We start from the raw sequence: 14,988 nt of genomic DNA on the forward strand, positions 1-14,988 counted from the left end.
TGCTAATGTGCCAATAAAATCCAAATCCAAGCCTCCACAATGCTTCCCGCATGCACACTACTCGGACTCCCTCCAGTCACTATCTGGCAGAGTAGAGGTAGCAAGATTATACACTAGCTGATCCGGAAGCCTCGTAAAGAGTCACCAATAGGTTTGGTCTGGTGTACTAACTAGCGGCCGGCCTGCGAACACTGTTTTAGAGCTGTACCCTCAAAATATTGGAATATTGGATCTCGCCACGATGTTCATCATAACCTCAAAAGTCATCAATCATACTGCATGATGGAAGAGATAGGGAAGGGTTGGCCAGAACTTAGCTCAAGAGACTAAACATGGGTTACACCACTTCAAGCCTCCAATAAGCAAAGTGGTAGTATTTCACCGGTTGATGAGAGTCATCTACCACCTAGTACTGCCTGGTAACATAGAAGGGCGGCATTCCTCCATGTGGTGCGGGCGCCACACCTCGACCCCTGCTTACGTTGGTTCACACCTGGGTGGTCACCCACCATGTACTTGTGCATGGAGGTTATACCCAGGATTACTAACAGTCCCACCATCGTGAAGGTGCAAGCAGAGGATTTGGTTGTCACAGACCGTTCAGACTTCACAGAAATTGGGTACACTTGACTTGAGTGTCACTCAAATATCAGTTCCATCAGCATTTTAGACTCCCAGGTAGCAAGTACAGCTTGTCTGGCATATCTGAGAGAATGTCTGTGACAACCTCAAGGTTGCAGAATAGATGAGCAGAAATTTCCCTGTAGCCAGTGAACTGCTGGAACAAACTTAAATCTGTCATTGTGGTAGTTGATAGCTTTAACAGATTCAAGGAAGAACGAGACAAACTTTAGGAGGGAATTGGATAGGTGAAATGGGAAATTTGTTTTTGTTTTTTTTTTTTGGCTGATGCTGTATAAGCTTGCTTTCTTGCATCATGTGCTACTACTAATGCTAACTTAACTTTTAGACATTAATGTATTTATATCTATTATACATGTTAAAACTGTGTAATATATATATACTAAACTTATATTTCTTATTATTAAATTTGGTTCTACATGGAAGTCTTCAGACACAACTCCAATATACATATATATTAACATGTAATTGGCATTATTCTAAATTTTATATACATCATGTTAATTGGATTTAAAGTTCGAAATTATATAGGGGTTTCTGAGCTATTATTTATGTCTAACTTTTATTCTTCTTTTTCGTTTGTTTGTTTATTTGGTTATTTTTATGTTAATTTTCGCTCTACAGTTTTTGCCATACTACTGGCTTATGTTTTATTTTATTTTATTTAAAAAAAAAAAAATATATATATATATATATATATAAGAGTTGTGTCATCTAGACAGGACTGCAGTAACAGTTAAGACACAGAATGGGTTTGTTAAAGGGAGGTCTTGTTTGACCAATTTGATTGGATACTATGATGTGGTCACAAAGGAACAAAAACACAAAAATAATTTTATTATCATATACTTGGATTTCAACTTTTGATACTGTTGCACATGGAAGACTGCTGTACAAATCGGAGAGGTATGGCATTAAGGATAAGTTGCTACAATGGATAAAGGGATGGTTGAGTGGGAGACAACAGAGTGGTAATCAATTGACACTGCTCTTCATAGACGAATAGTATTAATGGAGTTCCCCAGGGTTCAGTGTTGTTTTGTATATTTATCAATGATATTGATGAAGGTATATCAGGTTTAATGTCCAAGTTTGCAGATGATACAAAGGTTGGCAGGGTTGTTAACGACAGTAAAGGCAGTATGCTACTCCAACTGGATCTAGTTAAGTTGGGCAAACGGGCTGAGAAGTGGCAACTGAAGTTTAACATTGACAAATGCAAAGTACTGCATATGGGTAGCAATAACCGAAGAGAAACATACCAACTGTGTGGTATTACACTCGGGGAAGTGGAAAGTGAAAAAGACCTGGGGGGGGGTAATTGTGCAGTCAAATATGAAGTTCGCTGAGCAGTGCAGACAGGCTGCCAGGGCAGGTCATGAAGTTTTGTCAATGATATATAGGAATTTTGCTAGCAGGGACAGGGAGGTGATTATCCCGTTATACAAGGCAATGGTCAGGCCACACCTAGAGTACTGTGTACAGGTTTGGAGACTTCATTTTAGGAAGGATGTAGATCTGCTAGAACGAGTACAAAGAAGGGCAACAAGACTGGGGAACAAAGGGGCGCTCTTACCAAGAAAAGCTTAAGTTCTGCAAATTGCAGCACCTGGAGAGTAGGCACCTGCGAGGGGATCTGATTGAGGCGTATAAGGCCTTGAATGGGTTGAGCAAGCCGAATGCTGATGGGATTCTTCCTCTTGCTCAAATTAAGAACCTGAGGGGGGCACAGTTTCAAATTGAGGAAAGACAGTTATAGAATAGATGTGCGGAAATTTGCCTTTAGCCAGCGGGTAGTTGATCGGTGAAACAGACTTCCATCTTTTGTTGTGGAAGTTGATAGCTTAAATAAATTTAAGGCTCGGCTGGACAGGCATTTGGAACGAATGGAGGGGTGAAATGGGAGGGGTTTTTTCTGGCTGATGCTGCATAAGCTTGCTTTCTTGCATCGTATGCCTGTACTAATGCTAATATATATTTGAAACTCAGAAAGATGAAAAATTTTTAGGGAGGAATTTAATATCTTTCATCATTAACAAATAACAAATTTTTTGCTGTAATTCACCATTAATCTTTGTAGCTAAGTAATATGCCCTCTGATACACAGTTATGAGAATACTACCTCTGGTAACCCTCTATAGCGTGTATGTGCACATGTGTACAGTAGGTCACATTAGGTACAGTAGGAGTCTGCTGATGAGGCCAGTAGGAGCCAGACGTGTTTTAAGCCGCTAATTGGATTTTTATTATTTTTTTGATTTGAAATTATGGTTTTTCTAAAACTTTTGATTTAAATTTAGTAGTATAGCATTATTTTGTGATTTTGTGATTAATCTGGTGTATTTATTCTTTACTCAGCCTTGTAATTGCATAAAAGTATCGGTAAGGGTATCAAATCCACGTGTTACAAGTTGTAACTCCACTAAACGAGAAGTTTTTTTAGCCATATTTAGCCGCTTTATTGAATATTTTTACATCAAATTATTTTCTGTAAGTAGCTTATAAACCTAGTAAGGATCGTTAGTTATTCTGAATTGAGATTTTAAAGTTAATTAATACTTAAGTGTCCGTAGATTTACCGTTCATAACTTTGCCGCCTTTGTCATACGATACATTATATACAGAACTAGATAGTGTTAGTATAGTATAGGTTATAATATTGTCAGTTGATCGGTAGAATCAATTAAACTTGTTGAACTTTGTTGTCAATTAAACTGCACTTTTAACTAAATACATATAACGACTTAGATTACAAACGTAACATAATTAATTAATACATAACTGATAAGGAAGTTATATAAAGGGAACTCTTAGATAATTAATACTTGACACTGAAAAATATATATGCCGTTATAACTGTGTTGGGATACAAGTTTAGGGTTATAATTTTGAACTGAAATTGAAATTTTATTGAAATTAATAGAAATCATGAGTCAGACCAGACCAGAGGATCAAAGCAAAAGGCTCAAGCTAATGGAAGAACTGTGGCTCAGAGGAGAACTGAGGGGGGCAGTTGCCTTCTGAATCACAGCCTTTTAAAATGCACTGCTTGCATGATGTTTGTGGATCATTCAGGTACGGGACATGATATTGCCATGGGGGATGTCTTTGTGTGTGCACGATGCAAGGAGTGTATCGAAATCAGGCAACAACTCAGCATTGTTATGGGCCTATATGAGAGCTTGAAGGACAGGGTGGATGCCCTCGAAGGAACTAAATTGAGGGGCCCATCAAGCTCTCAGCTGCCCACATCAATGCCAGAGCTTGCACTTGGTCATCATGCAACACAGCGGCAACCCCCAAGGCAGAATGTGCTGGTCCCACAGGAACTAGTAGTTGTTGGTGACTCTACTGTCAGGGAAACTGGGAACATGCTTTGTAAAAAGGATAGGTGGAACAGGACCAGAGTATGTCTGCCAGGGGCAAAGATTGATGACGTTGTAGAGCAGATATCATCTTTTAAGGGCACAAAAGTTGATATAGTTGTACACGTTGGCACTAATGATGTCAAGAGTAAGAGACCGGCAGAATTACTTAACAAGTACATGTCACTGCTGAAAAAAAGGAGTGAATTAGGGTTGAATTTGAAAGTGTCTGCAATTCTGCCCAGACACGATAGGAGGGAGTATATGATGAGAGCCTTGTCGATCAATTCGGCCCTGAAAAGATTGTGCAAGGCTCAAGGGGTAGAATTTTTTTCAGCCTGGACTGTACTTGTTAACAGGAGAGACTGCTTCTAAAGGGATGGGATACACTTAAATAGAAAGGGTGCAAGAATATTTGCTGATGCTATCGAGGCAGTGTTAGGTGGGTCGGAAAACTGCTAGCTTGGAGGGAGACAAAGACTAATAGATTAACAGTAGCCACTGGCAGAGGTAGTAGTAGTAGTAGTAGTAGTAGTAGTGGCATGTGATGCAAGAAAGCAAATGTATGAGCTTATGCAGCATCAGCCAAAAAAAAAAAAATCACACCATTTCCTCCAAATGCCTGTCCAGTTCCTCCTTAAATTTATTCAACCTATCAACTTCCACAACGACAGATGGAAGTTTGTTCCAGCAATTAACCACCCGCTGGCTAAAGGCAAATTTCCGCACATCTATTCTACATCTGTCTTTTCTTAATTTGAATTTATGCCCCCTTAGGTTCGTAATCTGAACAAGTGGAAGAATCCCATCAGAATTCAGCGTGATCAACCCATTCAAGGCCTTATATACCTCAATCAGATCACCGCGCAAGTGCCTAGTCTCCAGCCACTGCAATTTGCAGAACTTAAGCCTCTCTTGGTAAGAGGATCCCTTCAATCCCCTCACCAATCTTGTTGCCCTTCTCTGTATACGCTCAAGCAAATCTACATCCTTCCTAAAATGAGGCCTCCAGACCTGTACGCAGTACTCAAGGTGTGGCCTGACCATTGCCTTATACAGAGGGATAATCACCTCCTTTTCCCTGCTAGCAAAATTCCTATATATCATTGACAAAACCCCATGACCTGACCTGGCAGCCTGTCTACATTGCTCAGAGAACTTCATATCTGACTGCACAATTACTCCCAGGTCTTTTTCATTTTCTACCACCTTAAGTGTAGTACCACACAGTTGGTATGTTTCTCTGGGGTTACTTCTACCCATATGCAGAACTTTGCATTTGTCAAGGTTAAACATCAGTTGCCACTTCTTAGCCCATCTGCCCAAATTATCTAGATCCTGTTTCAGTAGCACACTGCCATTACTGTCATTAACAACCCTGCCAACCTTTGTATCATCTGCAAACTTGGACATTAAGCCTGATATACCTTCATCAATATCATTGATAAATATACAAAACAACAGTGGACCTAACACCGAACCCTGTGGGACTCCACTAATAACATTAGTCCAAGAAGAGCAGCACCCATTGATTACCACCCTCTGTCTTCTCCCACTTAACCATCCTTTTATCCATTGTAGCAACTTACCCTTAATACCATACTGCTCTAATTTGTACAATAGGTGAAAGAGATTCTTGCACTGCTTCTATTGGAATGAACAGAAGCCTGAAAAACAAGATGCAGGATATTTCAGAGACTGCTGGAAGTCATTGCGGTACAAGTAAACACATGGGTTGTGTTAGGGTAGCTAAGAATAGAAACAGGTGCATGTATACTTGCATGTAAACCAATGCTAGGAGTTTGGTAAATAAATTTGATGAATTTGAGGTATTGCTCAAATCATCAAAGGCAGATATATTGTTGAGATATCAGAGACGTGGTGTCACACAGATATAAGGAATGCAGAACTGGAATTTGGGGAGTACAACGTCTACAGAAAGGATAGACAGGGAGGAGGGGTTATGCTATTAGTTAAGAAACACATAAAATCCAAGGAAGTGAAGTCAGTCGCTGGACAGTGCAGTGTCGAGTCAGTTTAGTGTGACATAAGTATTGGGAGATCAAAATTGAGAGTAGGAGTGTGCTATACGTCTAATGATTCTGATGAGTATAATAAGAAACAGTACAGGGAAATAGAGTGGGCCAGTAAATCAGAGAGTCTTATATTGGGGGATTTTAATTTCCTTTATATTGACTGGAATTTGGGAGCTGGTCACACACACACTAGCAAGGCTTTTGTGTATTTATTGGATGATTGTTTTCTACATCAGCATGTTCGGGAGGCAACTAGAGGGAGTAATACCCTTCATCTGATTATCGGTAGTGATTCTTCATGCATTAAAAATCTGCAGATAAATGAACCACTAGGTGGAAGTGATCACAGTGTGCTGAAGTGGGATTTACTCAAAGAGGTAACTACCATTAGGGGTAAGGGGAAGGGTTATTGCTTTCGTAAAGGCGACTACGATGGACTGAGACAGTATTTAAATTCTATACAGTGGGACCAACTGATGATGTTACCAACAGCAAATTGAAAATGGGAAGCATTCAAAGAACTTATCTTGGAAGCTACTAGGCTTTATATACCAACTAAGAAATATTGTTCAAGGTTTAGGCCTAAATGGATGTCAGATGAACTAATGAGACATATGGCAGAGAAGAAAAATACATGGGATACATACAAATTAACACGTGACACAGAAGCCTATGATAGATACAAGTTGATCTGTAACCAAGTTACAAAATAGGTTAGGCAGGTGAAGGCAGATTACGAGAAATATTTGGCAAGGGATGCAAAGAAAAACAGCAAAGAGTTCTTTACTTATGTAAACTCTAGAAGGAAGGGGATGAATCAGATTGGTCCACTTGATATCAATGAGTCAACTGTTGATGATCCTGCTCAGGTAGCTAACAAACTAAATGAATATTTTGCATCAATATTTACACATGAGGAGTCATTCAGAGAGGGGAATGCCAGAGGTGTATTCAACTCTGGCAGTAAGCTAGAGAATCTTGTAATAACTGAGAGTAAAGTGGAGGATAAATTGTTGAAGATAAAGACAAGAAAGGCACCTGGGGTCGATGGGATCTATCCAGTTATATTAAAGGAGGCAGCAAAGGAAGTAAGCAAACCCTTAGCCATAATTATGAGAGCTTCCTTGGACTCAGGGGAGGTACCCACAGACTGACGATGTGCAAATGTGACTCTAATTCACAAAGGAGGATCAAAGGCTGACACAAGTAATTATAGACCTGTGAGTGTAACTTCTGTTCCAGGAAAATTAATGGAGGCACTGGTTAAAGAAGAACTGCAAGATCATCTAGAAGGAGACTTCAGTTATAGCTCGGACACAGCATGGTTTTGTTAAGGGGAAGTCTTGCCTGACCAATTTGATTGGATACTATGATGCAGTCACAAAAGAACTGGATGCAAAGAATAACTTTGATATTATATACTTTGATCTTAGAAAGGCTTTTGATAATGTCGCACAGGGAAGACTGATGCACAAATTGGAGCAGTGTGGCATCGGAGGCAAATTGCTGCTATGGATAAAGGGGTGGTTGAGGGGGGGAGGAGACAGAGAGTGGTAATCAATGGACACTGCTTATCATGGACTAATGTTATTAGTGTAGTACCTCAGGGTTCAGTGTTCGGTCCATTATTGTTTTCTGTATTTATAAATCATATTGATGATGTTATATCAAGCTTAATGTCCAAGTTTGCAGATGATATGAAGGTTGGCAGGGGTGTCAAGGACACTACTGACACTATGCTGCTGCAACAGATGGGCTGAGAGGTGGCAAATGAAGTTTAACATTGACAAATGTAAAGTACTACATATGGGAAACAGCAACCTCAGAGCAGCGTATCAACTCTTGGTACTACACTGACAGCGGTAGAGAATGAAAAGGATCTGGGGGTGTTTGTGCAGGCAGATATGAAGTTCTCTGAGCAGTGCAGACGGGCTGCAAGTGTAGCTCATGGTGTATTGTCAATGATATATAGGAATTTTTCTAGCAGGGATAAGGAGGTGATTATTCCCTTGTATAAGGCAATGGTCAGGCCACATCTAGAGTACTGTATACAGGTCTGGAGGCCTCATTTCAAGAAGGATGTAGAGCTGCTGGAACGAGTACAGAGAAGGGCAACAAGATTAGTGAATGGAACAAAGGGGTGCTCTTACGAAGAAAGGCTTAAGTTTTGCAAATTACAGTGTCTGGAGACTAGGCACCAGCGAGGTGATCTGATAGAGGTGTATAAAGCCTTGAATGGTTTAAGCATGCTCAATGCTGATGGGATTCTTCCTCTTGCTCAGAATAATCACCTGAGAGGGAATAAATTCAAATTGAGGAAAGACAGATGTAGGATAGACGTGCGGAAATTTGTCTTTAGCCAGCGGGTGGTTGGTTGGTTGGTTGGTGGAACAGACTTCCATCACTTGTCGTGGAAGTTGATAGCCTAAATAAGTTTAAGGCTCAGCTGGACAGGTATTTCGAATGAACAGAGTAATGAAGCAGAAGAGGTTTTTTTTTTTTTTTGGCTGATGCTGCATAAGCTTGCTTTCTTGCATCAAATGCCTCTACTAATGCTAATGCTATTAGTGACAATATGATGAAGGCAAAACACTGAACATTTACCTAAATTCTTTTTGACATTTTTACTGGTGTTATTCCAAAAATTTTGTAACGAAAAAATCATCATGTGAAAAGTGTTAGGGAAATTACCCAAATGAAGTCACTTCTTAAACGATGCTAACTTCACATTGACTGCTCATATCGAACACTAAAGTAGTAAAATTAAAAACTTTACTGCTTCAATTGTTAGAATTACCAGAAAGGAACGGGGGCTAGGCAAAAGAGTGCCTAACTTACTGTATATTATAAGGTAATATTTTTACCAATTGTGAACTATGCAGCATCTGTCTGGTTCAAACGTACTAGTACTGTTAGATTGAAAAATAAAATAAATTCACTGCAAAGACCTATGTTACTTACTATTCTGAGAGTGTGTAAAACGGTGTCTATGAATGCCCTGCAAGTTATTGTAGGGGTTCTTCCTCTTGATATGTATGTTACTTATAGAGCTTTTAGTTATTTTACTAGAAAAGGTATGCAGGATTCATTTTTGGGTTTAACCAATGGTGTGACGATTGATAGAAAATTGGCAAACAAGCAAATTGTCTAGATTAGTTGACAATTGGAAAGAATGCTGGAATTGCAGTGATACTGTCAATGTGCTGTGACCAGGTTATTTATACCCAGTGTTAAGTTCAATTTTAATAATACATTGAATAAATTGTTTTAATATTAGTAAGGAAACATCTTTTTTGATAACAGGACATGGCTCTTTGAGAGCTAAGTTATGTGAATTAGGTTTAGAATCAGATCCTCATTGTTCTTGTCATACGTTGCAAACATGAGAACGTGTTGTATGAGTGTTCAATTTATGAGCAGTTTAGAACAGCACCCAGAAATGTTGTGCCTGAGCTTTATAGAGGAACAGAAACATTGTTGCATTCAAATCTTACACATTTCAATTTATTTCAAGATTTTGCTAGAAGGGTTTTCCAGAAAAGAAGACAGTTAGCTGTCTTGGTATCTATTGCATAGATTTATTTTAATAGCAGTAAAGAATAGGTATATGTTAGTTACAGTGTGCTCCTGTGCACTTCTCCCCTCCCCCACACTTGTCATAATAGCAAGTGGGGGGGTGCACAGGAAGTGTACAAGAGCACACTCTCTGGGGGGAAGTGTTACGGAAATTTATTCCAGTTTAATTTATCTTTTACTGGACCAAATTTAATGAAAATTTGCACGAAGCTACATCTTAGCTCTATACTGGAAGAAAAACTTTCAAAACTGCAGTAGTTTTTCCAGGATAGTGGAAAATATGAAAAATATGATCAAGGAAATTTTCTCACGTAATGAACGAGATAATGTGGGCATATAGCATATCGTTGGAAAGCTAAAGAATTTAGAAACAGAAATATTAAGGTTTTAAGATACAAAAAGACTTTCGGAAACTGGGAAATGCATTAATTCGAAAACACATCTGGTTTCAAGTCGTGCGGTGTTTTCAGATTGAATGTAATTTTTTTCTTTACAATCAAACTCTGAGGCTGGAAAAGAGTTCTGCACATTTATGAAAACATTCTTCAACTTGGACATGTCATCAGAGCTTTCGATAAATACTACGCGTAATGAAACAATTATAGGTCTCTTCAATGTAAAAATTATATATCCTACTTTAGTTATCACAGATCAATACTTTCAGTAACCAATATGTAATTATTATTAGTAAAATAAAAATATTGTTATATTATTATTCATGAATTTTATTAATTAAAACGCTTTTAATGCATGCTGATGACTCTTAAATGTAAAACACGTTAAATGTGCTAGTGGAAGGGCACATTATGTACATGGTACAGAATTTTTACTTTATTTTTATTTATCTCAATCCGAGAGCACACATGCTGTAGTAAAAATTATCTGCTGAGTGCTGAAAATAGTACAACTTCAAAGCATGTGCACACTTATCCCAGGTGCATGCTAATGTTCTCAAAACCCCAGGGGCTTACATCTGGTGAGTATGGGTTTGGCACATCCAGGGTCCTGAGCTGGATATAATCATCATTCTTTTTTCTTGTGTTTCTCTCTCTCTCTCTCTCTCTCTCTCTCTGGGTAATTCAGAAAATTTTTCTTTTGGCTGGTGCTGCATAAGTCTCAGGCTTCCTTGCACCATATGGCTAATAATAATAATAATATTTCATTATATAAAGTTGGTGGTTGTTGTTATGGGGGGAGGGTTTGATGGCACATAAGCTGCTGTGGCTATAACGCACCTATTCATTTATAATATAAGGATATGAGAAATTTTTGTAAAATCAGAAATGATTAAAAAGTCCAGTTTGCTTGAGGTAGTTAAAAAATTCAGAAATATTTGCCTTGTCACCAATGAGATTCTCTAAAGTTATTGGTTTATCAGGATTTACCAGTGATAGCATGGTTGATGTTCTGTCTTGTCTGTAGTAGAGGCAGTCAATGAGAATGTGTTTAACAGTCAGATCAATTATCTGAGTAGCTCAAAGGCTAAAGCAGTTGCCTCTAAACATTTATAATGCTGGGTTCGAATGCCATTAAAATTATTTTAGGCCTGACGTAGCCTAGTAGTCAGGAGCGAGAGTGCATAGCACATGTTCCATGAGTGGACCGGGGTTCAAGCCCATGACTACTAAATATGATAAATATTTGTATTGACGATTTATTGTAAACTCTACTGACTTGGTTGTCGTGCCGGAGTATAAACAGAAAATAAAAAAATAATAATAATAAAAAAAAAATTATATAACAATGTGGAAGCTGTGGTGGATCATCTCCTGTGAGTAAATAAAGGTGGGTTAGATGAGTATGACCTATTCTTGTCCTTGAAAGGACTACTTCTCATCTTAATGTACTGGAGCATCAAATTTTCGGATGATGTTTAAACTGCAAGAGTTTATTATTAGTTTGAGAGTGCCAGATTTTTGTCCATTCTGATAGGCATGCAGCATGAATCATTAATGAATAGTCTGATGCTGGAACAGGGATGTTCGTTAAATCTGAGGTGGTTGGATTTTTTGCCGCTTTGTCGACAAGTTCATTGCCCAAAAAACCAGAATGTGCTGGAATCCAACAGAAGGTGACTAGTTGGTGGCATTTTTCGATCTGTAGTAATAAGTTTCTAATTTCATCAAGAACAGGATGAACTTTACTTGAAGAATTACATAATGCTAAGATTGAGCTGAGGGAATCAGTGTAAATAACAGATTTTAAAGAAGAGTGATTTTCTAAAGCTAATTTAATTTGTAGGTGGTAGATGACTTTCATCAACCGGTGAAATACCACCACTTTGCTTATTGGAGGCTTGAAGTGGTGAAACCCATGTTTAGTCTCTAGAGCAAAGTTTCCGGCATCCCCCCCCATACTTCTCCTTCAAACCCATGCACGGTACTAAGTGCTATAGGTTTTGATACCTTTCGTGTTTGGGGTTTTCATAAAAAAAAAAAAAAATTGCATATAGTTAAACCTTAGAAGATACTGAATTCAGATGGAAGAGATGCTGAAATTGTAGTATTTAGAAAGACTGTGGCTGCTCCAACATTTGAATTAGATTTAGAGCCATCTGTGTATATTGGAGAAAAATCGATATATCTTTGATTGTGAACAGCATGAAGTTGTCTGACATTTGAAGCTTGCAACATATTCTTTCCCCATTGATGAAGGTAAGTGTCACAAGTCGGTATAGGAGGTGGAACCCATGAAGACTGAGTACAAGTTTCTGCCTGTTGTATGGAATGGAGGGAAACATTCCAAATCTGTATCAGTTCAAGAAGGTGCAGACCAGCTGGTTTTATTATGCTAGGTTTATTTCTGTAGAGGATTTCTAATGGTGGACTGAAAAGATATGACTGAATGGGATGCGAGGCACAACTTTGAATCTTGACAGCGTACTTTAGCAATAGTGATTTCCTACGTAAAGATAGTGGGGGCTCATGAGCATTAATGTAAAGGCTATGTGCTGGCGATGTTCTGAATGCACCAAGTGCAATCCTCAATGAACTGTGTTGAACTGGATCAAGACAGCATAACGTACTCATTCTAGCAGAATCATAGATGGAAGCTCCATAATCAAGACTGGATCTGATTAATGCCCTGTATAATTGAAGTAGGGAGGTATGATCTGCACCCCATGTCAGGGCAAATAGTGCTCTAAGTATGTTTATCTTTTTAGACAGGCTGTACGTACTATATAAAGTTGGGAAAACAGACTAAAACTGAGATAGTGTCTGGATTTATATTCTTTTGTGGAAACTGTATATGTGTTTCACTATTGTAATTAATTTTTAACTGATATTTTTGGATTCTAGTCCTTGATATATGCGCATTTTGCTAATTATCTATTCAAAGATTTTTAAAGACCTGTCAAAATAATTTATTTGTTCTTATTCCTGTATCTACCTATTCCTCGGTATCCAATACATTTATTTTTTGGTTTATGGCTTCCTACATTTATCGTGTGGGATAAAATTTCCCTCACGCATGTACCACAATCTCAAGTTTTAAAGCTTTTGATAGCGAATTAGATCAAAATAATCTATGCAACAGAAAAAGTTTCTGTTGCATAGATTATTTTGATTTTGTAGTTTTCAGTGTACTCTTGTATAACAACACGATCAATTAAATGAAAATAAAATAAACTTATTACACATATAATTCGATTTCATTCAATCTGAATGAAATATATCTGAACGAATTCAATCTGAACAGAATATATTATCGTAATACTCAACAAATCAAAAAAAAAAAAAATCACAATGCCAAAAAAAACCAAAACTTACCAGTTAAAATTATACAATCTGAAAATAATTGTCTGTTACTCTCAATGTGGCTTAATATTTCAGTAGCATAACTTATAATTAAATCGTAAACACTGTTCATCACACTTATGTCAAAATTACCAACACACCGCTATGTTGTAACGAGTGCCATCACTGACAAAATCAAAGCATCCCAGTAATACCAAACGACGAAGAAAAAATATATTCAAGATGAAGACACTCTTAAAAAAAATTGAATAAAAATAATTAGACAAAATGTTAGGTCTCTTATTTTTTAATGAAAATAACGAAGACTAAAATTTTAAACCCATTTCAACCTATTTCTGTTTAGTAACTTTGCAATCGAGAATCGAGATACCCCACTTACAAAATTCCTAACACATCCATTGTAAAGTGTACAACTTATTAAATGGCAAAATCCTGACCAGAGCAATTGGGATAGCCACCCTGGCATATAACAACCACGGGCATAAAATCATGGGATTTTAAATTAATATATGTAACTATGTTTCGAAATTTGGACTTTACCAAACCGACTTGGTAAAAGTCCTATATATCAACACATTTCTCACTGTTACCACTCTGATACACTAAATCCTAGTATTTAACAATTTTAATGGTATATTCATTAACTTAATAAATATGGCATTAAATTTATTTTATATATAAATTAAGTTAATTTTATTAACTTAATGGCATATGTGAATTCCTTTTCTAGTATGACTAAAGTACTGTACATTTCACCCCAGCAGCTCACATGTCGTGAGAATGGGCTTGGCACACCCAGGGTCCTGAGCAATTCATTTTGGCTGGTGCAGCATAAGCCTCAGGCTTCCTTGCACCATATGGCTAATAATAATAATCAGGAGTTTCGAATACAGTGAATATGATATCCAGGCAATCTTGAGAGGACAGGATTTATATCCCACGCCTTTGTTTAACAATCAAAAAGTAAATGAAGCAGGAAATCATCACTGCTTCGTTAGGGTTCATGTTCATGGGCCTTTTTTTTTTTCTTTTCTTTTTTTTTTGTGGGTGTGTTTCTTTGGTTCATGGGTCTATCTTTTCTCCCCTCAAGGGGACAGAAGATAAACTCATGAACCAAAAAGTTATGATTACCTACATACCTAACAGCGTGTTGCTTCGCCGCCACCTTTCCCCTGTAGCCACTTGCAACCGTCGTGGTACCACCTCGGCTAAACTGCAAAAGGTGTCTTCACGTATCCTGGAACAACCGGCAGAACACCGTCCTGACCTCGGCAATGGAGCCAGGCACTGGCGTAGATTGGCGGATACTGTACTCCATCACTTCCTACAAATGTCCAATAGGATTAATGTCGGGAGAATTTAGAGGCCAGGAGACGAACAAAATTCTTGTGCATTGACGCCAGTCTGCGCGGATAGAACAGTGGTATCGTCACCGTCATCGCCACACCGGATGGACAAGGCCCGGACTCGAATCCTGTCGATGACGCGAGCAACTTTTATGGGCTTTTTTTCACTCCACAGATAAATTAGTGGGTCTCAAGCGTAGATAGCAAGGTTTTTCGTCCAGAAAAGCAGGCAAATCGACCAGAGAACACACGTAATTTACACACA

The 14,988-nt window shown here is 38.2% G+C and overlaps 1 protein-coding gene across 1 annotated transcript in view; it reads right to left on the reverse strand.

The window, feature by feature from the left end:
• The window catches only part of Unc50 (Unc50 RNA binding protein), a 141,876-nt gene extending 128,288 nt beyond the window's left edge, over positions 1–13,588 (reverse strand). Inside the window, exon 1 of the mRNA XM_090370528.1 lies at positions 13,390–13,588. The gene's annotated coding sequence lies outside the window, so the exon portion shown is untranslated. The remainder of the gene's footprint in view (positions 1–13,389) is intronic.
• Positions 13,589–14,988: the final 1,400 nt, after the last annotated feature.

Source organism: Mastigoproctus giganteus, chromosome 3 (genome assembly GCF_048544385.1).
Source record: "Mastigoproctus giganteus isolate SK-2022 chromosome 3, ASM4854438v1, whole genome shotgun sequence".
NCBI classification, from domain to species: domain Eukaryota; kingdom Metazoa; phylum Arthropoda; class Arachnida; order Uropygi; family Thelyphonidae; genus Mastigoproctus; species Mastigoproctus giganteus.